Source organism: Pseudorca crassidens, chromosome 5 (genome assembly GCF_039906515.1).
Source record: "Pseudorca crassidens isolate mPseCra1 chromosome 5, mPseCra1.hap1, whole genome shotgun sequence".
NCBI classification, from domain to species: Eukaryota; Metazoa; Chordata; class Mammalia; order Artiodactyla; family Delphinidae; genus Pseudorca; species Pseudorca crassidens.
Genome location: NC_090300.1, coordinates 123,795,011 through 123,820,886, shown reverse-complemented (window position 1 = coordinate 123,820,886; position 25,876 = coordinate 123,795,011). Strand labels below are relative to the sequence as shown.

The 25,876-nt window shown below is 36.5% G+C and overlaps 1 long non-coding RNA gene across 4 annotated transcripts in view; it reads right to left on the bottom strand.

The window, feature by feature from the left end:
• Positions 1-1,984: 1,984 nt before the first annotated feature.
• The window catches only part of LOC137225340 (uncharacterized), a 202,191-nt gene continuing 178,299 nt past the window's right edge, over positions 1,985-25,876 (bottom strand). For all 4 annotated transcript variants that reach the window (XR_010943804.1, XR_010943805.1, XR_010943806.1 and 1 more), the window contains one exon: positions 1,985-2,123. This is a non-coding gene — a long non-coding RNA (uncharacterized lncRNA). The remainder of the gene's footprint in view (positions 2,124-25,876) is intronic.

Here is a 25,876-nt window from a genome sequence, read left to right as displayed (position 1 = left end):
TTCTATCAACACTCAGTCCAGGGATTATGTCAATACAAACAACACATTGTTACATGGCATGTTGTTTCATGAGTCTATAATCTATGACATCTTTTTTTTTTTTTTTTTTTTTTTTTTTTTGCGGTACGCGGGCCTCTCACTGCTGTGGCCTCTCCCATTGCGGAGCACAGGCTCCGGACGCGCAGGCTCAGCGGCCATGACTCACGGGCCGAGCCGCTCCGCAGCATGTGGGATCCTCCCGGACCGGGGCACGAACCCGCGTCCCCCGCATCGGCAGGCGGACCCTCAACCACTGCGCCACCAGGGAAGCCCTATGACATCTTTTAATCATTATTTTCTGCTAAACACAGTATTTTCATCATTTTCATTGTTTCAGATATCTGACTTGTATAAACACTGAGAAGCAATAAAACAGAATCACCTTTATCCTGAGTCTTGACAAGTTTTGACATAATTAGCATAGTTCAGTTTCCCATTCAAAATTGACCTCTTTTAGGTGTTTATGTCTTCACTGATGCCTACTCTGCATTCATTTCCATAATTATTATCATTGCTGCCCCCAACACAGTTGTGGAAAGTCTTTTGTTTGTGCTCCCTCTGTTTTTATCCCATTCACTTCCACACTGCTGTTGTTTGAGCTAAAGATCTCATTATAATTTCAAGACCCATATATGGCAGCTTTAACATAATTTTGCTATCTTGAGAGCTTGACTGTCTTTAAGAAACTAATTATAAAGTCTACTGTACTGACACTGACAATGACTAACCCACTGAGAAATATTTCATCCATTTCTTTTCTGTCACCTATTATTCATTTAGCCTCTTCATCTAAACCCAACAATGCTGCTTTGTTTACTTCTCTATGAAGCATAAACTTGAATTGTTTTCTTTCTTACATTATGACTTACATGTATTTGTACTGTTAGTATTTCCTGTGAATTTCCATTGAAATAATTACCATCAGAATTCTTATGAATTTTCTTTAGTATGAAACTCATTTATGGAAGGTGTTTACTATTGTATTTTATCACTTGACACTGGAGTAGATAAACTATGATCTGCCTTCACCTATTTACCCTTCAGGTGAGTCTCAGGAGCCCAGACACAGCCGAACAACGTGACTCTGTTTCAGGGTTTCTCTATTAACAAATAGTTTAGTCAACTTCAGTAATGAACCCACTGTCCTGCTTTCTCTTTTTGGTTGAAGGGGTAAGATTTGCTATTGCATGTTCTGTGCTTGAGCAGTACTTAGATCTTCAGACTGGCCTTCCTTCCTGCTTTGGGTTAATCTATATTCATACTCATGGTGATTCAACCAGTATTAGAATCCTTCTGTGAGGTGAACTCGGTTGCCACATCTTGGTCTATGGACTGCCATGGTGATCTGATGGCAGGTGATCTGATCTCCAGGCTCCTGGTTTCCTGGAATGTCACAGACACTCTATTAAAGTATTTGAATACTTTTAAATTTTAAAACTGTCACCTTGGTTACAGAAGACAGAACTGGTTGAAAGGTGACAAGAATGGACACAAAGAGATCAGTTAGGAGACTGCCACATCAAAGAAATAATGGAGCTTTGAAAAGGCCATATTTGAAATGGGAAAGGAGAAATGTGGACAGATTTAAGAAACATTAAGAATGTAAAAGATAATGGAATGATGGAATGATGAATGGAATATGGGGCACAGAGAAGAGAGAAGTGTCAAGAATTATTCCTGGGGTTCAAACTCAGGTTATAAGATAGAGAGTGTCGGCCACTGAAAGAGACTGTTGGGAAAAGACTAGGTTTTGCAAGTTGGGAGTGAACAACAAAGTGTAAGATCATGAGTTTGAGTTTTTGAGTAATTGAAGGGAACTTTAGAGGATATAAATGAAAAGCTGACATCTGAATAAAGGTTCTGGGGATCACTTGAGATTATCAGATGTATCCATGTGCTCATGCTTTCATAACAAAATACCACAGGCACAGATTGAGTGCTTAAACAACAGACATTTATTTTCTCACTGTTACAGCAGCTACAAATCCATGACCAAGGTTCTTGCAAATTTGGTTCCTGGTGAGAGCCTTCTTCCTGGCTTATAGACAGCCTCCATCCTACTGTGTACTCATGTAGGTTTTCCTCTGCACACCAGGAGATAGAAAAACAGAGAGAGAGAGAGAGAGACAGAGCTCTTTGGTGTCTGTTCTTATAAGAACACTAATCCTACCTGGATCAGGGGCCCACCCTTATGACTTCATTTAACCTTAATTACTTCCTTAGAGGCCTCATCTCCAAATATGGTCACACTGGGGGTTAGAACTTCAACAAAAGAATTTACAGGACACAAATATTCAGTCCATAACACCAGGCCAAAGATGTAATTTTGTGAATTATTCTCATATAGGTGGTGACTGAAACAAGGAGAATTGATAAGACTACCTTGGGAGAGTATAAAACAAGGAAGAAAATTAAACCAACACTTTATACATTGAGAAATGATAAACTAATGAATGGGAGGGTTATCTTGCAAAAGAAGCAAAGAATAAGCTATAATAACAGATGAAATGAAAAACATAAGTCTGTAATCAAGGGAAGAGAATGTTAGGTGCTCACAAAAGTCCAAGAAAGGGTATAACCAAAAAATATCCTTTTTTTTTTTTTTTTTTTTTGCGGTACGCAGGCCTCTCACTGTTGTGGCCTCTCCCATTATGGAGCACAGGCTCCGGACGCTCAGGCTCAGTGGCCATGGCTCACAGGCCCAGCTGCTCCACGGCATGTGGGATCTTCCCAGACCGGGGCACGAACCTACGCCCCCTGCATTGGCAGGCGGACTCTCAACCACTGCGCCACCAGGGAAGCCCTCCATTTTTAATTTAGTGACACAGAAGTGACCTTAGCTAGCTAGAGATATTTCAGAAAAGAGGTACGGCTGAAAGATGTACTACAGTCGGTTGAGAATAGAGGAAAAAAAGGAGACGTTGCCTGTGAAAGAGAGGCGAGATACAGAGGAAGGCTTTGACAGTTAGGTATGATTTTTTTTTTTTTAATGGAGGAAAGTTAAATATATTTTTTACATGATGGGGTAGGCAGAGCACAGAGGATTTTAGGGCAGTAGAACTATCTTGTATGATACTATAATAATAGATACATGGCATTATACATTTGTCAAAACCCATAGAGTCTATAATGCCAACAGTGAGCCTTAGTGTTAACTATGGATTTGGGGTGATAAAAACATGTCAAAGCAGGTCCATTGACTGTTAAAAAAATGTGTCACTGTGGTGCAGGATGTGCAAGGCTATGCATATGTAAGTTCAGAGGATATATGGGAACTCTCTGTACTTTCCACTCAATTTTGCTATGAACCTGTAAGTGCTCTAAAAAATAAAATCTATAACAAAAAGAAAGATGAAAACAATCATAAACAAGGTAAAAATTTAAACCAAAATCTTGGTGAAATATCTGTAGCACATATAACCAAACCAAAGAATTGGTACTCAAAATAAGAAAAAAGTTTCTACAATCAACACAAAGAAGGTAAACAACCAAAGAGAAGAAATAGACAAAGAAGATGAATTAGCAATTCTCAGAAGGAAATTGGTCAATAAATATAAGAAAGGGTATTTGACCTCATTACTAATCAGGGAATTTACACATCAAGTTTGGCAAAAAATAACATGTATCTCAAATTACAGTAAATGTTGGCAAGAATGTGGGAAAATAGCATCTCTCTCGTAAAATGTCAATGGGAATATAAACTGATTTAACTCATTTGGAGAGCAGACTGTCAATATCTAGTAAACTTCGAGAGGCACATATCCTACAACTCAACAAACACACTGCTACAGGCCTGACTTAGAGAAACGCTCACACATTGTACAAGGATAAATGAAGATTTATTGTTGCAAAAAAGTAGAAACAACCTATCTACCCTCAGTAGGGGAGATGACTGAGCTATGGTTTGTAATATACAATACCATAAGCCATTGAAATGAATGAACTAGATATACATATATCAACATGGATAAATCTCAAAAACAGTGTTCAATGATAAAACAAACTTGAAAAACAATACAGTATACCATTTATATAAATTTTTAAATATATAAAAGTAGTACATATTAAAAAAAAAAAGATGAGACCTATCTACTTGAAAAAGAGAAAGAGGGAGAGAGAGATTAAATGTACATGAGAAAGAGAGTGTGATATTTTATGGAAAACAGGAGAATAAACAGCCATATGAATACCCAATGGTGAAGGCATAAGATCCCAGCCATCTTTCCCCACTCTACTCCAGAATGCTGGGAGCTAGACCTTATCCTCAAGGATGAGATTGAAGATGATTTCCTGGAGATTATGATTAGCCCAAGAAGTAATACCTGAAGATACAGACAGGAGGAGTTCCTCAATATATAATTCTTCCAAATCATCCTACAGTAAAGCTCCCTACCTGTATACTTAGAACTTACGATCTGCTTATTTTTCTAAATCACGAGCAGAAATATTAGACATTTGGGGAATGCTTCTAAAATGAAAGCTGGAAAACCAATAAGGCAGGAAAGAAAAACATGAAAAGAAAAGAAACCTGTAAGATAACTACCATTAATATCTTCAAAAACTCTAAAAAGATACTGCATTCATGGGGCATGATTTTTAAAATGGTAATGGAAAGGAAAAACACAACAGCAGGAACGGGAGATAAGGCTGAGGAAACCTCCCAATAGGAGAATAAAAAGAAAGAGATGAAAAATAAGAGAGAAAAAAAAAAAAGAGAGGACAGTGCAGGACACCTAACATTTAGAAAAGAAAAGATCCATAAAGAAATAACAGGAACTCATTAATGATCAAATTCAAGAAAAATTTTTAGATTTGAAGGACATGAGTTTTTGGATTATAATGTCTCATGGAGTATTACCCCCTCAAAAAAAAAGAATGAAAATTGTCCTATGCCAAGGCACATTACTGTAAAATTTCAGAACAAAAGGACAAAGAAAAGACTCTACAAACTTTTAAGAGATTAATTAATTAAAAGTAACTTACATGAACAAAATTTGAAACAGCTTCACAACAGTGACAGTAGAGCAAATGGATACTGGAGAAATACCTTCAAAATTCTGAAGGTTAATGATCTATAAACTAGATTTCTATATCCCTTCAAACTATCAGTAAAGCATGAGGGCTGAATAAAAACAAGTTCAGACATGAGAGGTCTCAAAAAATTTATTTCCCATGCACCCTTCACCAAGAAACTACAAAAAAAATGTACAAAAGAGAAAATTATGAAAACAGAAGCTTCAAAAATGATAAAAAGGAAAAGGAATTCCCTCAAAAAACAGGAAGGAAGATTCCCAAGGTGTCAGTTACACATCTGGCAGAAATAGCAACCACCCCAGTTGGGAGAGTATGATACAAGAGATAGAAAGAAGGCTGTCGTTATGTCATCATCATACTTTCGTTTTAACCTGAGGACAGAATGATCACGTAATTCTAATACAGAACTTTTCTGTACTTGTATTGCCATGATCATGTTCTGTAAAATCCCTATTCACCCAGTATGTTTTGCTACCGTGGAACAACTAGAGACTTTGGGAGGATAGCAGGTAGCGTTTCAATATTAGTGGCTGTTTTTCTAAACTAGCCTCTTATATTACACAGCTTTAAATATGGATAATGTCTTGAGGCCAAATTATCAATAATAATGACATAGTCACAAGCCATTAAATAAAATGAAAAAAATTCTGTAGAATTTAATTTTTTGGTGTTGATTTTGATATTCTATTAGAACAACTTCTCTATCACACCACCTCTCTGATTTCTCTCTCTCTCTCTCTCTCAATCTGTCTCTGTCCCTCTCTCTCCATGTATATACACACACATTTTCATCACAGATAGATATAAATTACATATGATATATATCATGTATGTATGATAGGATATATGTATAATTTGATATATGAAACATAATATATATGATCATAAATTATACATATTTGTCACATATATCATGTATATGATACTGTATCACATGTATGTATAAGTCTGATATGATGTGTGATATATAGCAATAGAAAGATACAGATAGAGATGAGAGAGACAGAGATAGAAATGATAGAGGTACATCTGTAATGAAAGTGTCCAGCTATAAGCACAGTTATTTATCCTAGTATAGGCTGGTATGGGGCTGCTTTCTTCTTTGTGCTTTTCAGTCCTCAGAAGTACAATTACTCTGCAAAGCAATCTATTACCGCCTGCACAATTCCTTACCTGCTCTTTGTATGTGTCACTCTACTTCTTTAAAATGAAGTCAAAGAAAATTTGTCCAAAATAAATATTAAGAAATAGACAGATATAGACAAATAGATTTTCTATTTTTCTCCAAAAACATGCTGCTGTTGACTTGCCTTTGTAAGACTGCTTGAGAGTCCTGATATAGTCAATGACCAAATGGAAGTTCAGCTCTGAAATAGTAATCTCATTTGAAGTGAAGTCACTGTAAAATTTTGGTACTTCCAGCCATCACAAATTAATCAGCGTCAGACCAGGTCAGCATTTTAATGAAAACCAAACAAAACTATTTTGGCTACTTCAGACATTGACAATTTTATAGGCAACAAAATGTCTTCTGAGGTCAGTGCAGAATTGCACTGTCAGCATTTCAATAAATAGTACTTTAAGTTAGCAATGCCAGTATCAGTGATGTGAAGATCCTACGGTTCTTTGGTAAAAGAAAAAATATTTCCCCTTTCTTATTCGCCAAATTTTGTATTATATTATTACATCTTTCCTCTTCCACTATATTTGGCTGTTTGTAATAGCCTTCATCCCCTTTTCTAAACTTTTTGGGCAGAATTGTTCTGATGCAGCTTGTACATTTAACTCCTTCAGAGTGGGTCTCCTCTTGCATTCGCCATCTCTAGACTATGTCATGTCCATGTCATATATAAAATCCATAAAGAGCTTGTACTCGGAAACTGCTATGTCAACCATGAAAATGAATATTTAACTTGAATTGCATGCAGTGTACCTAATGAGAAATTTAATACACTCTGCAATATTTTTCTGTTTCCTCAATGTTTGAAAATCTACTTAGATGTGGATTGAAGAAAAATAAATATTATTTGTGAAGGTCTAAAACTTTGATTCCCTTAGCTTAAATTTGTCTACCAGAGCAATTAGGTTGAAAATCATGTTAACAAAATCAAAAGTGACAAATTTAATTCACGTGTTTCAAGGAGCATCTCTCAAAATATTGGCCAGAATGTTTCCCTCATTCCGGACAATGGTGGCAAAATGTCTGGTATGAGGCATAACTAGGCCTGTGCTAAAGGGAGAGACGAATCAGTGCTAGTCAGAAGATGCCAATATGTTTGCAGGGAAGCACGTGGAGACAATCTGTTTTAAACCTGGCCCACCTGTCCCCCTTCCCAGCAAGTCTTTTTCTATCTATGGTAAAGATCTCTAACAAAAACTGAGGGATTTCAGATCCAGTTAGCACTTCTAACAAAATACAAACTTAGTTTTAACAAAGGAACTGTCCAAGTATTTATATACTGAAAGAAGAGACCAGCCTATAAAATGCAATACTGTGAATTAAAAGGCACTAGTCTAAAAGTCAGAATCCTTGGGTTCTAGACCTAGTGCTTCCACTAACCAGCTGTGGACTGGGCACATTTCACCTATGTGGAGCTTAGTTTCCTTATCTATAAAATGAAGAAACTGGAAAAAATTACTTAAGGGATTTTTTTATAACACCCTAAAAAATTAATCACTAGTATTAGAAAAGCAACTTAAATGCATGCCCTACTGATTATCACTATCCTTATGTGGGTAAATGAAGATTAGCCATTAGTATCCACAAATACCAAGATACCTATTGATCTATTAAGCAATGAACTTCTCCTGGTAAAGCTCACTTTATTCCTGAGAGCAATTTAAACAGTGAAAATAGAATCCTTACAGCCAAACAAACTTCTAGAGAAGCTGAGAATGACAGAACAGCTAAAGTGTTTTTTCCTACCTTTAGAATCATATTCAATTCTTTATCATATCTATATCAGATGCTCTGTAATACATGCTTAAACTCTCAAATACAAAGTTTATGCGTATTAGATTCTAGTGTATTTTCCTACCACAGTTTTTCACTATAAGCTATTTTCAAAAGTATGAAACATTTGAAAATAACAAAAAGGCCTTTCTTATTGAAACAGGAGATTCTTTTAGGTCCCAATAGCTAAGGGTAAGCCAAATGATTTAGTTTCTTCATCAACAGCAAACTTTTTATCATCCTACCTTTCTGCATAGAGCATTAAATATCTAAGAAACTGTTAACAGGGAGTGTTTACTAAATCACTAAAGCCAGAGCAGCCAAACATTTCTTAAAATCTCTGCCAGATTTACAATTTGCAAAGTCATGCTAAAAGCATTTTGATTGGCACTTTCATTTAAGTTCTAAAATACTCTGCTATTGCACTTTTAAAATCTAGCATGAGAGTCTTTGGTTTCAATTAATTTGACCTTGCCCCTCCAGGACATCTTTAATAATAGCACCATCAAATTAGATAGGAACACAAAGATGAAACCCTCTGACAGAGACTGGAATCTATGTCATGTGTAAATGTCCAATACCTATTCTACTGTATAGGAAAAAAAGACAAAGCTGTACCTAACTCTTTGGTCAAACCTTAAGTTGAAAGCAAGTTATTTAAGCTCATAGATATTTTAATTTGGCGTCACTAGTGATCACTAATAAATGGATATATTTTTACTACAACTTCAAATACTTTTTTTTCTGCTCTCATAACATGTTTCTACTTGATCACCTCTATGATGCTCTTAGGATAACCTAATAAGCACTTGAAACTCCAGGTCTCCAGGAAGAGGTAATGGGGAGGAGAAGCTGGACCTGTCTCCTCCTGTTCACTTGCCTGACTCTCCTGCCCTCCTGAACCCACTGCTGATCTTTTCCTTCTTCCTATGATGCAGTTCTGCCTTCCTGCTTCACCATCTCTGCCCTATCCCCAAAATGTCCTTTAGATCTTCAACCATTCCAAGTGCTTTGGGGTCCAAAGTTGAGGCATTGGCTACAGTCGCCATACCAAATTGTGGCAGATGTCTTCAGCCTAAAACATCAATGGTTTGTGCTTAGTTTAGTAAAACAGGCACTCAAAATTCAAGGTTGAAATTCAGAATTTATATATATTTAAAATTCTTCTTTACAAAAATAAAATATTTTATTAAATGGGAAAAAATGAGCAAACCTAAGCTCTTGGATCTCAACACCCCTTCTCAAGCCCACTCTCTATGTAAATCTCCCCCCACCCCCCAGTCTACTCTTTCACAGCTAATGGTACTAACATCTACTCAGCTGTTCAACCTGCGAGTGATTCTTGGTTCTACCCTCTCCTTACTCTGCACATCCAGCATATCTGCAAGGCTTGTCATTTCTACCCTTCAAATATATTTTGGATCTATCTACTTCACTCATCTGCACTGCTACCACCTTCATCCAATCCATCATCACCACTGCCCTTAACAACTTTACTGCCTTTAAATGGGTTCCCTGTGTCTACTCTGTCCCTTTCACACCACAACAGCCAGCATAAGGTTTTTAAACAGAAATCTATTCTTGCTGAAACATGTTCAAGGGCTTCATACTGCAATTCAAATAAAACCCAGACTCCTTCTTGAGGTCTCCAAGGCCATACAAATCTAAACACCTGATGACCCTCCATCCAGTTTCGTTTCACTACCCTTTATTCATTGTGCTTTGACCACCTTGACCCCCTTTCAGTTTTTCAAACAGCCTCTCACACCTCAAAGAAAATGTCCCTCCATAGGTGCTTTTCCTAAGGATCCATCTATGCAGGTTTCCCACCACTTCCTCCCCCACCCCGCTCTGTTGATCTTCATTACATGCTCTTTTTGTTACCTTCATAGCATTTATCATCATCTATTAATATGTAGCTGGTTGTTTGCTTCACTCTTAATTGACTTTCCCTCCATTAAACTGTTAGCTCCATGAGGGTATACACCCCATCTCTACTGTATCACCTGTGCCTTGCTCAGTGCTGATTCCTAGTAGGGGCTCAACAAATATTGGGAGGTGTGTGCCTTACATTGGTGTTATAGGCTAAATTGTGTCTCCCCAAAATTCATATGTTGAAGTCCTAACTCCTAGTACCTCAGAATGTAACCATGTTAGGAGATAAGGTCATTAAGGAGGTGATCAAGTCAAAATAAGGCCATTAGGGTGGGTATTAATCAAATCTGACTGATGTCCTTATAAGAAGAGGAAATTTGAACACAAAAAACAGACACCAGAGATGTGTGCACACAGAGAAAGGCCCATATGAGGGCACAGCAAGAAGGCGGCCACCTGCAAGCCATAGAGAGAGGCCTCAGAAGAAATCAAACCTTCTAACACCTTGATAGTGGACTTCTAGCCCCCAGAATTGTAAGAAAATTGATTTCTGTTGTTTAAGCCATCCAGTCTGTGAAACTTTGTTATAGCAGCCCTAGGAAACTAATACAATTGGAAATTAAAATGTAAATAGAAAATTAAATCACATTATGCTCCTAAGTAGTACTGTTATATATTTGAGTCATGGTTGATCTTGAACTCATAGTTATAACATGGCTTAGTGTGAATTCCAGATCTGTTCATTATCTAGTCAATCTGGTTAACAAAGGCAGATAAATTCTAAGATTTTCCACCTAGATTTGGCAAACTTCTAAAATTTTCCAAAATGATTTGTCAAACTTATTTATTTTTATCTGCATAAATGACAACTTTGACTAATATCATGCTTCTGTAACATATTCAGGTCAGCCTCATCTGTTCAGTTGTTGATAAGATTATTCAAATGTATCACCATCAGCCATTACCAAGGGTAAAGCTGGTAACAGCTTTATGCTCTGTTGACATTGCATAGACTATGCATGAACAATAAAAAGTCTTCTCAAACAGAAAGTAGTAATTTTATATAGTTCTGTAACTGTGTTCATCTCAATTTTCAAATTCGAAATGAATAATCAACAGTTCTTTAATCTCAATATGAAAATCATTATAAACCAATTTTTTTCAAACTTTTGAAGTCCTGAATATTAAAACAAATCTATAGCCAGTATGCCTCTAGGTATAGATCTAAAACGCTGCAGAGAGTAGGTTGCATTTCTGCCCCCCAACCTCACTACTTTAAAAATGGATGTCAAACAGAGGTGGTACATATGGCAACTACTGTAAATACAAAATGAATCCAGAAAAAGATTTTCAGCCTACAACATCATCAGCAGGTTTGGGCAGTTCTGACGCCTATAATTACTACTCATTTGAAATCATTATTCTGTCACTTGGCATGCCATCCATTTTGAAGTTCAAAGATTATAAACAGAGTTTGTCATAGATTTAATATCCCTATATAGAAACCTTGCCATTTTTTTGCCCATAGGGTTTAATGGGTTTCAGAATTTTTGTTTCTCTTTTTGTTTTCATTTGGCATTACAGTTTTCAGCTCCTATTGTCTCCCACTTTTAAGTATAGGGATTTTCTAAATTCATGAATATACCAAACAAGACGTGTCTATGAAAAGTCATAGATCTTGATCTTCATACCCAGTTCCTCCAACCATCTTTCTCTCTCTCTCTCTACCTCTCTCCCCCCACCCCTTTCTTCTACCCAAATTACCTCAGCAGGAATTATCTCATTTTACAAAGGAAAAAAGTATTTTTACATTTACAGAATCCCATATAATTTTCACAAAACATTTCAGAGTTGAACAGATGCCAAGAAATATTTTCAAGTTCTTCCAGAATTTCCACTGCTCCTATTTGGAGTTTCAGGAAAAAAAATTAAACTCCATTATTATTAAGAGTAGTAAGTCAATTACTCCTTTTTTTCTCAGGAAGACAGAGATTCTAAGTTTGGTCTCTTTCACCTGATTGCACAGTTACCAATGCGAAATCCTTCCTCCATAAACAGCTTCCATACAGTTGAATGCAACTAACCCATAGGCTGCTCATGAGCGTGGAACATAGTTGGCATTCATAAAGTCCTGAATGGGTGAAAGGAAAAGGTGTAATGTTTTCCTGCAGACTGCAGAGATAGAGCACAACCAATACAATGAAAGAGTTGATGGTCATTTTCCTAAATGGGTGGTTAGAGTTATAGAACCCATGTTTTTTTAAAAAAACATCTTTTTAAAAAAATGGCCTTTTGTCCTCACTACTGAAATTGTGTTGCCTCATAGATTTTTGTCATATTCACCTTCCACCAAAGTGCTTTAAGTCAGTAGCTTAAATTAGTAGCGTTTCTCCAAATTTCTCTCTATGTCTGTTTCCTCTGCAAGGAAACTCTTAGTGGACACAGTGGCTGAGCCTGATTCCAGTCAAAATGAGACCAGAAGGACCACAATATGTGGTACTCTGGCCTTTCCCACTATCGTTGGTCTTATATTTACTGAGATGTGAATGTGGGAAGGGCCAGTGGCGTATTCCTCCTTGCTATCATTGCTATCTCCTGCCCAGGCAAAAATAACTCAAGCAATCTAAAGTAATTGTATTAGTATATAAACTTAGAAGCCATAGAAAGGAGTTGAACATATTTTAATAACTGAATGTATTCCATTTTTAATATAAAAATACATACTCAAACTTTGAGAGGGGAAGAGGACATCATATTCAAAGCTGTGGCCTCCAGACCCTGTATCCTTCATTTTACATTAAATAATTTCTCTCACAGTTATCACTGCCAGGCCTCCTATATATCACCTATCAATATGGCATCAAAATAGTGCAATTAATCTAATTAGGCAATATTCAATTACTTCTGTTTGGGAAAAAAGATATACTTTCTCTTTCAGCCACAGTCATTATTGATTAAATAGAGAAGGGTTAGAAAGAGCATCTCTAAGCCCAGATTTTCAGGCTTCTTCAGCCAAGATTAAAGTAGTGTTTGGGCAAAAAGTTGATTCTTGCATTTCCTCTAGCTGGTGGATTGAGCAATCAAGCAAATCACAAAGTTCAGGAAATTGCTTACTTGCGGGGGAATCACTCTGTATGCTGAAGTGCAAGTTAACCCTAAACTTATAATTACACTCTCTGATCTGTGGATTGGTGTAGAAATGTCATATATGGACACCTGAAAATTAGCTCAGCTCTTGGAACCTTGCCCTTAAAGAATATTAGTCTTCTCTAATAATAAATGAAGGCAAGAACTAATTACTGCAATGATAGCAATTGTGGAGTGGTATCCCCAAGAGATAAAACGGTTATCTTGTGAGAACTAAATTAAGAAAATCAGCCATCATTAACATAGGACACATTCATTTTTGAGCAATATAGGTGCAATTAATCAGGCTTTTAGAATACACTGTCTCAACTAATGCTACCTAAATAATATTTACATTTGGATTTTTAAGTCTTAGTTATGTCCCAAAGGAACTCTTGATTTCCACCTTCAACAGTGGGTACATTTTCCTCTACTAGTGATTGCCATTTCAGTTGTTGTTTAACTTTACCAGTACCCATTTATTTGCAATAAAATCTCAGAAGTCATCTTTGATTGATTCCTCTCATCCAATCCACTACCAAGTCTTATTTCTATATCAAAATACATCTGAATCTGGTTCCCTCACTCCATCTCTAGCACAACCAGACTAGTGTGGGCCACCATCATCTCTCAGTTGGTCAACTACAGTAGTCTTCCCATTTTACTCCCTCTGTCTGATAGCCCATTTTTTACTGTAGTTTAAATGTAGACTGAATGACACTCTAGCTACTCTAGTTTAATACCTATCTACCAATGGCTTCTTATGACTCTACAATAAACCCCCAGCTTCTTCCTATGGTTTATCCAATCCTGGAGAGTCTGGCTTCTGTCTACTTCTCTCATCTCCTCTTAGCGTCCTCCACCTTACTCACTTTGTGACCTCCTTTCTGTTCTTTAAAAATTGCCAAGTGTATTAGTTTCCTGAGGCTGCCATAATAATTTACCATAAATTTGGGGGTCTTAAAACAATAGAAGCTTATTCCCTCACAGTTTTGTAGGCCAGAAGCTCAAATCAAGTTATTGGCACCGCTATGCTTCCTCTGAAGGCTCTAAGAGAGAATCTTTCCTTGCCTCTTTCTAGCTCTGGTGACTCTCGGTAGTTCTTGACTTTTGGTAGCTTAACTCCAATATCTGCCTCTGCCCTCATATGGCCTTCTCCTCTGTGTCTCTGTGCTCTCCTCTTCTGTCTGTTGTATGTACACTTTACATTGGATTCAGGGCCCACACAGTTAATCCAGGATGATCTCATCTCACGATTCTTAACTTAATTATATGTGCAAAGACTCTTTTTCTAAATAAGGTCATATTCACAGGTTCTATGGCATGAGCATAGCTTTTTGGAGGCTAACATTCAACCCACTACAGCAAGGGTTTTTCAATTTTAGGCCTTTTTTAAAACTGAAGTATAGTTGATTTACAATATTATATTACTTTCAGGAGTACAGTACAGTGACTCAGTATTTTACAGATTATACACATTAAAAGTTGTGCAGCAACATGGACGGACCTAGTGACTGTCATACTGAGTGAAGTAAGTCAGACAGAGAGAAATATCGTATGATATCGCTTATATGCACAATCTAAAAAGAAATGATACAAATGAATGTATTCACAAAACAGAAATGGACTCACAGACTTAGAGAATAACTTATGGCTACCGGGGCAGGGTGCAGGGGGGTAGGGAAAGTATAGTTACGGAGTTTGGGACTGACATGTACACACTGCTATATTTAAAAAGGATAACCAACAAGGACCTACTATATAGCACAGGGAACTCTGCTCAATGTTATGTGGCAGCCTGGATGGGAGGGGACGTTGGGGGAGAATGGATACATGTATATGTATGGCTGAGTCACCTTCCTGTGCACCTGAAACTATCACAACATTGTTAATTGGCTATACTCCAATACAAAATAAAAAGTTAAAAAAAATAATAAGTGACAAAAGTAATGCATAATTGGATCTTATTATTTACCTTTAAGCAAAACATTTAATTAGACACTTGGTAGCTAAAAGATATGAACTAAATTGTTAGAGAAAAAAATTTTTTTTAAAGTTGTCACAAGATAATAGCTATAATTCTCTGTGCTACACAATATATCCTATTGCTTATCTATTTTTATACATAGTAGCTTGTATCTCTTAGGCCCATACCCCTATTTTGCCCATCCCCCCTTTCCTCTCCCCTTGGTAACCACTACTTTGCTTTCTGTATCTGTGAGTTTGTTTCTGTTTTGTATAAAGTAAGTAATTACTTGAGCAGTTAGATTCCACATATAACTGATATCATAAAGTGTTTGTCTTTCTCTGTCTGACTTATTTCATTAAGAATAATATTCTCCAGGTCCATCCATGCTGCTGCAAATGGTAGAATTTCATTCTTCTTTATGGCTGAGTAATATTCCATTGTATATATATACCCCATCTTCTTTATCCATTCATCTCTTGATGGGCATTTGTCCTCTGTAATTCTTGTTTCCTCTGCTTGGAGCACTCTCCTCTGAATATTTTGATTCATCACCCAGGTCTCACCTCAAATATTATACACTGTCCTTACTCAACCTTTCCCAAAACTTCTTTGGGTAATCCATCCTAGCCAAGCTACCTCTCCTCATTGCATTTTTCCCCATTACCCTGTTTATTCTCACCACACCATTCATCTAAATCTGGAGGGTTTGTCCTTTTTATTTACTTCTTATTGTCTGTCTCCCACTCGCAAACAAAATCTCCATAAGGGCATAAAATCTGTCTGTTTTACTCACTGCTGAGCCCCTCCCATCTAGCACAGTACCCAGCATGTAATAGCTGCTCAGTAAATATTTATCAAATACATAAATACAGTCTTTACAACAACTCTGTGAAGGAGGATGAAATTAGCCATCTGAGGTATAAACTTGGGAATAGGCTAAATCAAATCAAAATCTAATTAAGAGAACCAGGACACAAGCTCAAACATGACTGAATTATTATTGATACAATAAATGGTTATCTAATCAATTATTTATAATCTACCTAAAGAATAAAAAGTCTGTTCCCCCCTCTGTTTGCAGAAAAGAAATAATCTACTTGAAATCCAGAAAGTGAGAAGCCCTAAAACAGGAAAATAATAGTGTGTCTCCAGAATGAGATAGATTGCTCTCCTAAGAATCACAGTGAGTCAGGACTGGGTACATAACTTATGGGGCCCAATGCAAAAAGAAAATGCAGGGCCACTTGTTAAAGGGCAGGAAACGTGTAAAAAAATAAAGCTTTTCCTTTTTTGTGCAGTTTCTCCGTCAATTGTCATGGTATTTTTTATTTATTATTTAATGTCTTTCTAAATGAAGAAAAGTTAATATTTTTATTTACTAGCATGAATTTTACTGTTTATCTTGATATTGTACAATGTTAGTTTTAAATGAAAATATAAGAGCATTTAACTTGTATGTTAAATCATCAAAATTATACAATTTGTATTTTGGGACTCATATACTCATGTGTATTTCATTCTTACCAGAAAAGTGGAAACAGCACAAAACTGACTCAACCATTTTTATTTCACTTCTTAATACATGCAACATTTTACCAACACTTTCTATGTCTGGCTACTGATGAGTGGGAAAAGGAATTACAGGTTGCTATTTTTTTTTACCTTCTATGTCATCATTTTCATCAAAAGTGGTTGGCTAATACAGAGAAGTAACATTTGAGTAAGAAAGAATATAATAGGGTTCCTTGGTCATTTGTGTCTCTCATAACACCACTGCCTTCTTCCTGCTTTCTAAGCAAGTCCTGGCCAGAATGAAAAGCATGGCCTCTTGGTTTGTCAGCACCCTGCTTACTCAGTGCAAATAACAAGCTTTGAGTACCTTTGAACTCCCACACACAAAAGTCCATTGGAATTCTGTGCTCACGGAGCATCCTGAACACCATATGAGAAAAGAGTGGCAAGAAACAGCAGACACACATACTGCACTATCTCCTCTGTTCACAGTTGTGTTCTACTGTCCCATCAGACTTCACTTACAAAACACAAGTTCAAAGATAACATTACTAAGAATTTTAAGACTTCAGTAACAGAGCATTAAACCAAAGGTGGGTCTCTTTTAAGTGTGGGCCTTGTGTGACTGTACAGATCAGGTGACCCTGAAGTCAGTCCTGCAATGAATAGTCTGGTATTCTAGGCCAAGCTACTCCTACAGTGAACATGGATTCATCTGGCAATCATCTCAGTGACCTGAATCATTAAGAGGATACAACCAACTTCCCCTGCTCTACACCTATGATGCAATCTTAAAACTGTAATTTGCCATCTCATATAGACTTTTCTCCAAGTAGCAAAGAGTAAGTTAAATTACCAACTGTAGTTTAATATTGTCATTCTGCTGTATGCATAAGACTCTTGTGAATTTAGTTAACAAAGAAAATGGCCAGAACCTGATCATATGCATATTCATGACCAAGTAATCACGTTAGATCCGTATCTCCATTATTTCACCTTGTACTCAAGAGAATTTTTCTCATAAAATATTTTACATGGAAGCTTACTAATATCAACTGATATTAGTAATGGGATATGAAGCTCATTTTAAACCAAATGCTTAACCTATTGGTAGACTATTGAATATATGGAATAAAGGAAAGATCACCCAGCTATGATTTAGATTGCCTGAATTGTAGCTCCCAGATCTGCTTCATACTAGCTGGGTAACAAGGGCAAGTTTTATAACTCCTCTAATTCTTCGAATTCCTCATCTCCGAGATGAGGATTTTAGAGCAAATAGTCCCTCATATCCCTTTCTCACTTAGAATTCTACGATTCTATAGTACCAAACAAACACACACCGAAAGAACACACAAAAAGCATGTGCTATTATCACATAGTTCTGAGGCATGTGATTCCTCCTACAGATCTTGTGAGGCCCCAGTATAAGGCCATATCAATCGAGTGGGGTGAAGAGTATTTTCAGAGGAAGGTGGATAGAATAGAGCCGTTCATCCGAGACCTGATTAATAAATGTGTATTTATAGGTGTGCCATGCTCTAAAAACTCTTTTTAGGAAACAAAGTAACTATTTTTTCCTACCTAAAAACTAAAATCTTTAAAATAGAAAATATTCCCAGATGCTTCTCAGCAGGGATGTGTGTGGATTTTTTTTAAATTTTAGATGGGATTTTAAGTGTATACTTGCCCCCAAAACCTGCAGGACATTGTCTGTTGGTTCCTGTGATAGTCTGTCTTAACATTTCAGGCAAGATTAAAAAGAAGCAACATTTTTCCACTTCTCTAAATTCTGCTTAAGAGTTTGGTGTTTTTTGTGTTTTTGTTTTTTATTGATGTTTAGCTTTTCATGTTACATCATGCAAATCTGAACCACATAAGGTAGCTTTCTCTTATATAGTTATTGCTAATCTGTAGTGGATAGATTTTATATCGTCTCCCTTTGACACACAAAAACGCATGTGTAAGAATCATAAAATTTGCCACTGGAGTAGACTTAACTGAGCCCTTCCTCTGATACTCAGCTGTGAATCATATATCAAGTCATTTAACTTATATGAGCCATAGCTCACTCATTTTTACAAGAAAAAAGACTGGACTAGATGACCCAGTTATTTAATTGAGTTTATTCTATTGAATCTATTCTAAAAGTCTAGGAATCTATAGTTTCTAGTTTATATTTTCTATCATTTTGAACTTTTGATTAATGATTTATTCTTAAACCTAGATTTTTTGATTACAAAAATACAGTTACATGACTTGTACTTGAATCTTAAGTAAAATATAACCCCAGTTTATACGTATTCCAGTAAGTAATAAAATAATGCTTTAACCATTAGGATTTCATTTCCAAAATAACAATTGCTATTGGTTATTGAGCGCTTTACATTAAGGTATTTATGTATTTTAAATACTTAAAATCTGTTTTGACATAGTTATTTCCATTGTACAGGTGAGAAAAGTGAGGCTTAGAGAGGTTAAGTAATTTACCCAAGTCCCCAAAGCCAATTGGTGGAGTCAGGATTCCAACACCATCCCTCTGTCTCCATAGGCCATCCTTGTAATTGAGTCTAGATTATGCTCCTGTATCTGTCTATGACAGCCAACAACAACAACGACAAATGAATAAAATGACTTTCTAACCACAGGTCAAACAAAATTAACGTAAGGATACAGATTTTCAGCCCGTAAGGGAAAATTATATAATTTTTAAAGACTGCAGTCAGCAGATTTTCTTTAAATAAAAGTTGGGGGAGGAGGAAATAATCACAGTTAAAGCAAGCTGAAGAGCATTTGAAACAAATCATATGACAAGAGTGGATTGTGAAGCTTGGTTCTTTTTTATTTCCTGCTTTTAACTGGATCTAAAACACATAACTAAGTTTAGTAGGCAATTTATTACCAATATAATCAAGAGAGGAGGAAAAGTGAGGAAATAAAGAGAAATCATTCATTAAGTGTTCTCTAATTAAAGTATGTCATGTCCTTTCTATACCACTTGTAGCAACAAGAGAAAGCTGTATCTGAAATAAAGGGTTCTTGGGCTAACATTCAAGATACATTAAAATAAAATGTCCCCAATTAATAAAATGGTATGAAATTTAATTGCCTATAACAGTCTTTTTATGGAAAAAAATAATAATACTCTGTAGCTTAGGAGTAGTGTGAAATATATCTGTAAACCACTAAGAAGCCTTTTGTTATGAAACTCTGAAATGCTGATGCAGCCCTGGTATCAGCAAATATATCATTTTATTGCAGAAGTTCAAGGCCCATGGCAATTCAACAGAAAATTAATTAGTATCACCTCACCATAAATCTCAACAGTATTAGCTAAAATGCCAATTTTGTAATCACTTTTCATTAAAGCCAAAAATACTAATTAAAATTGATTTTTGCCTGTGCTTTGGTAAACGGCTGCCAGTTAATGGCTTTCAGTTGTAATGCAGACCTTTACTTAAATTAATTTTGTATGTTGTCTCCTTCCTTTTTGTAAAGATAATAAAGTGTGAAAGGATAAGAGATGAGGATGCAGAAAAGGGCACTTCACGTGCAGGAGGAATAGTGAAACACACAGAATTCTGGGGCTTTTGCTAATTCTAGCATGACCATGTTCCTTTATGTGCTATTTTTAAATATGTTATTTCATAAGCAAAAATAAATAAGGCTCCTTAACATATAAGTGATAAGAATTCATTCTTATAAGTTGTTTGAATGATTTTTAAAGAATTTTCTGAATAAAGTCATATTCTTATTTGTGTGATGTCACCCATTTGTAAAAAACAAAACCATGAACTTGGCCCATGTTTGGAGGATCACTGGGAACCAATCAAGAATAATTTAGGGCTTCCCTGGTGGCGCAGTGGTTGAGAGTCCGCCTGCCAATGCAGGGGACGCGGGTTCGTGCCCCGGTCCGGGAAGATCCCACATGCCGCGGAGCGGCTGCGCCTGTTGAGCCATGGCCGCTGAGCCTGCGCGTCCGGAGCCTGTGCTCCGCGACGGGAGAGGCCACAGCGGTGAGAGGCCCGCGTACCGCAAAAAAAAAAAAAAAAAAAAAGAATAATTTAAGTCTCAACATATATTAAATGGAAGGTGATACCTATATAAGCGTCAAATCCCTTTCATTAGAGCTAAATAGAAAAATAACAAACTATAAATCTCTTAAAGGTTAATCCACAAAGGCTTTAATTGTTCTTTTAACTTTTTAATTAATATAAAATAATTGATATGGTGCCAGAGTTGAGTTTTGAGGGGCATCAGGATGGGATAGATGAGGACAAGGGGTTGGGTTTTTCCAATAAGTGATGAGATATAGTTAGTCATCTGTAGTCAGGTTCTCTGAGGACCCAAAACTTAGAACCAGAAGCCACATGGGCAAAATCAAATTCAGAATTGTAGGGTTCCATGGACGCAGAATGAAAAGTTGGCCAATATTTCTGAATTTAGACCAAGCATACGGGAAAAGGTACAAAGGAGATTCCAAATAAGAAGGCCAGGTTCAAGATTCGAAGAACCAATAAACACAGGCAAAAATCCATTTTAACTACTATTTTTGGCTTTAATGAAAAGTGATTATAAAATTAAGATTAAATCTTAAAATCTTAGATTAAATTCTAAGATTTCTAAGAGGTAGGAATGGGAGGGGAGCAGAATTTATGGTGTTCAGATTCAGAGACCTGCACGGAACGTGTATGATTTTCTATAGGACTCTGTGACCTTGGGACCTTTACTCTTTACCCCTAACCCTCAACCCTAACTATTACCACTAAAGATTTACACTTCCTATTCCATTCTCATACAAAAGCAAAATATATTTCTTCTTAAGATGTTAGGAGGATAGAAATTTTAATAAACAAATATACTCTAAGAGTTAATAAATAATAGTTGTAAATCTCTCAGGTTCATTTGCAATATGTTTATACAAAGGAATTACTTACTACACCCTTGACATTAGGGCAGCATAAATCCCAACTATTATGAATGCCCCAAATCAGAATTATCACTATACCAAATAGCTGCCATCCTAAAATGGGATAAAATATGACTGAATATTTCAGTTTGTACCATGAATTCATAACAAGGAAGTCATTTGGGGTTCCCCATAGACTTACCTAGGGGCAAGTCTTATGATCTCTTTATCCAAGTATATTTTGCTCACATAGCTAGGATCATATTTTAGATTCTGACTTCTAAGCATCACTAACAGAACATTCAAAAGTTCTGCATGTAAGATAACATGAAGAGGGGATTTATGATTGATGTTTGCCACTACATTATTTGTTCGACATCCCCAATATCTAAAATTGCCCCAAACTTACATCATTAAGTCATTTACCATTCATTTTAATGATACAGAAACTAGCCAGAAAATACTCAGTAGCCATTAAATTGTTCTTTGCAACTCTACTCTGAAACGAGTGTGTTCAGTAATTTCCCAAGCAGCGTTCCAACAGTGTAATATTTTAGTAATTGTTGGCAGGTATTTTGTCACTTATTTGAAGCAGTCATCAAACATAAAAAGAGATTCTATTAAACTGGGTTTGAGCAATGTAGCATAAGAAACACTCATCCTTGTCACTAGAAAGAGAGTAGAACCAGCAAAACAACAATTCAGTGAAATACCACAGAAACAGTTTTAATCTCCATTATATAGAATTCAACTAAAACTGCAATATCCATCGGGCTTCCTAAAATTGACTAAAGGAACACTCACAATGAATTTCTATCATGATTACCACTGCCCTTAAATTTGTAACTTTTATTGATCATTAAAATGCCTGAAGTTAATTTAAGGTTTATTTTTGTTTGATTTAGATGTGAGACATATCTTCTGAACCCTTGGATACTGGAAAATGTCTTTCTGTGTTCAAAAACATAGAAGATAACTTGGCTAAATGAAAATTTAGCACTTCAAGTTTTCCCTCTCAAAATTCTATCACTTTAACTCCATTTTACTGTAGCATTTAGCACTGAGAAGTCTGAGGCTAGACATTTTTTTTTTTCTTTTTTTCCTTTTGGAAACAACCTAATAACTTTTCCCCAAAGAAGGAGGTGCCAGATGCTTTTCTGATTTTTGTTTTCAAAGATTTTGTAAGGCTGTATCTAGATGTAGACTTGTGTCATTGATTTTGCATAAATGAAAAGGAAATTTTCAATCTGTACTGATTTTTTTCAATTCTAGTTTATTTTCCTCAATTAAGACTCTGGTTACTGCTGCTAAGTGTTCTAATGCTTATGTCAGATATCCTACAATTATCAAGCATTCTACATGTTATTTTCTTCCATATATCTATTTACTCACATACTTTTTTATACCTCTACCTTTATTCTCTCCAATCTTGAAGAGCTTCTAAAATGATGCACTCTATCACTGATTTAATTCTTCCATGGTATCAATTGTGCTCTTCACTACACCCTTAAAATCTTCATTGTCTCTTCCATCATCATTTTAGTTTTCTACCTCAACCTCTATTCTCCAAATGACTTTCTGTTTCTAATAGAGGCTAGATCTTCATATTTTGAAAGATGACATTTTTCTAATAACTTTTTTGACTCCCATTGTGGATCATTTTAAAAGAATGTGTTTTTGTTGTTTTTTGCGGTACGCAGGCCTCTCACTGTTGTGGCCTCTCTTGTTGCGGAGCACAGACTCCGGACGCGCAGGCTCAGCGGCCATGGCTCACGGGCCTAGCCACTCCGTGGCAAGTGGGATCTTTCCAGACCGGGGCACGAACCCGTGTCCCCTGCATTGGCAGGCAGACTCTCAACCACTGCGCCACCGGGGAAGCCCTAAAAGAATGTTTTTCCTCTAACATTTCAAGATATGCTTCCTGTCTTCATTTTAAAATACATTTGAGAGTTCCCTCATTTGCAGTGTCTAATCCTGCTAATAAAATTAAAAATTTTTATAACTAAAATTTTCTAAAAGTCAGAGTGTATAGGTTTTATTTGGCCCTACTCTCTATTTACTTGGGTGTCAATTAAATCTCCCTCCAAGACACAGGATAGCTTGATGTATACAATTCCTAAGTATCAGTATATGGCAGGTTTTAATTCAATGTAGGTATATTGGGATAAAAATAGAGTTCTTTATTATTCCCACCCTCTGATATTCTGAACAGATGTTAAATATGAAAATCTACAATATCCTTGTCATACTGAGAGAAGTCAGTCAGACAGAGAAAGAGAAGGATCGTTTGATACCACTTACATGTGGAATCTAAAAAGCAATGATAAAAATGAACATATTTACAAAACAGAAATGGACTCACAGACTTAGAGAATGAATTTATGGTTACCGTGGGAAGAGGGAAGGGTGGAGGGAAGGGATAGTTAGGAAGTTTGGGATTGACATGTACACACTGCTATACTTAAAAAGGATAACCAACAAGGACCTACTGTATAGCGCAGGGAACTCTGCTCAATGTTATGTGGCAGCCTGGATGGGAGGGGAGTCTGGAGCAGAATGGATACATATATATGTATAGTTGAGTCACTTTGTTGTGCACCTGAAACTATCACAACATTGTTAATCGGCTATACTCCAATATAAAATACAAAAAAAAAAAGAAAAGGAAAGAAAATCTACAATCTTCAGAAGGCATTGTTATCAGGTTCTCATGCCTTTGTTGAATGCACTAACCTTCTAGAATATCAGTCATTCCAAAATTTTTTGTTCTTTCGTTTTTGGAAATTTGTGGTCTTTGCATAGATAAAATATTATTGATAATTATTGGATATGGTAAAATAATATTGTTCAAGCTGCCACAAATAGTAAAATATTTACAATAGAAAGAACCCTACCCAGGATCCTGGCTACTATTAAAGTTCTAATTATTTTAGAGGAATTTTGTTGAAGTTAACCTTTTTCCCTGCCAAGTCAAAGAAGAGTTATTTTCACAAAGGAGAGAAATACTTATAATCTCAAGTAACAGATATCAATTGGAAAAGTTTTTCAACACTACCTTAAATTTTTACTCAGCATAACACATAACAGGACTTCTCTTTCCAATCAAGATGGAAAGGATTATGATTCCCGATAAAGGAGAAACAAACAAGCTAAGCCCTATAATTGCCCCATCTTTTTGGCTGGACAGAGATTCCAGACCACAATGCAGGAAGGAGGAGTCCAAGCAGAGCCCAGAGGTCTCCCTGAGAGGACCAGAGTTAAGAGTTCAAGGAGGCCAAGATGGCTAGAGTTTATAGGGCAGAGCGCCAGAGAGTAGAGTCCTTCACAGAGAAAGTGTTTCTGAAATATGCAGAGGATCCCTCTCAAGTCTCCAGATGCACATGAGTGAGGAAACTACCCAAAGCCAGGAAAAAAACACCCGAAAGGACTAGTGGTGATATTCTTCACAGCTCATACAGGGCCAGGAATAGTTTGTGTTCTCACTACCCAGACTGGAAAATTTTCATAATTCACAGGCCATCAGAGTACTCAGAAAGGTATCACCTCAGTAATGTGGCAAGATTAATCTAGGACTACAGGCTGCTCTGATCCCACTTAAAAAAAGCTTAAAAGCAAGCCGTTAAAAGGTCAAACAATTTCCACATAACCTAACTGCATCCTAGAAAAAACCTCAAGAATACTTACAGGAATAAAAAATAATCGGCACCCAACAAGAAAAAATACATAACATCTGGCAAGCACTCTAATTATCAGACATGCAAAGGAGGAAAATATGACCTAAAATGAGGAAAAAGAAATCAATCAATAAGAACAGATAAGAAATGTCAGATGATAAAATTAGTAAAGACATTAAAATATGCACTTAACTATAATTCATATATGCAAGAACACAGAGGTAAGATTGAGCATTTTAAGTAAACAGTAAAGATTTTTTTTTTTTTTTTTGCGGTACGCGGGCCTCTCACTGTTGCGGCCTCTCCCATTGCGGAGCACAGGCTCCGGATGCGCAGGCTCAGCGGCCATGGCTCACGGGCCCAGCCGCTCCGCGGCATGTGGGATCTTCCCAGACCGGGGCACGAAAACGTGTCCCCTGCATCAGCAGGCGGACTCTCAACCACTGCGCCACCAGGGAAGCCCCAACAGTAAAGATTTTAACAGATAAACTGAATTTCTGAAGTAAAAAATTCAATGTCTGAGATAAAAAATTAAATTAATGGTAGATTAGATATTGAAGGAGAAAAGATTTGTGAACTTGTAGACATACTAGAAATTATCCAAAGGGAAGCACAAGACAAACAAAAAAGACTGAAAAAAGGAATTAACATAGCATTAGTAAACTGTGGCACAACTTCAGGCAGACTAGTATATGTGTAATTGCAGTTTCCAAAAGAGAGAAGAGGGTTGAGGGAAACAGGAAAACAATTTGAAGAAATAGTGGCTAACTTCTAGTTTCCAGTGA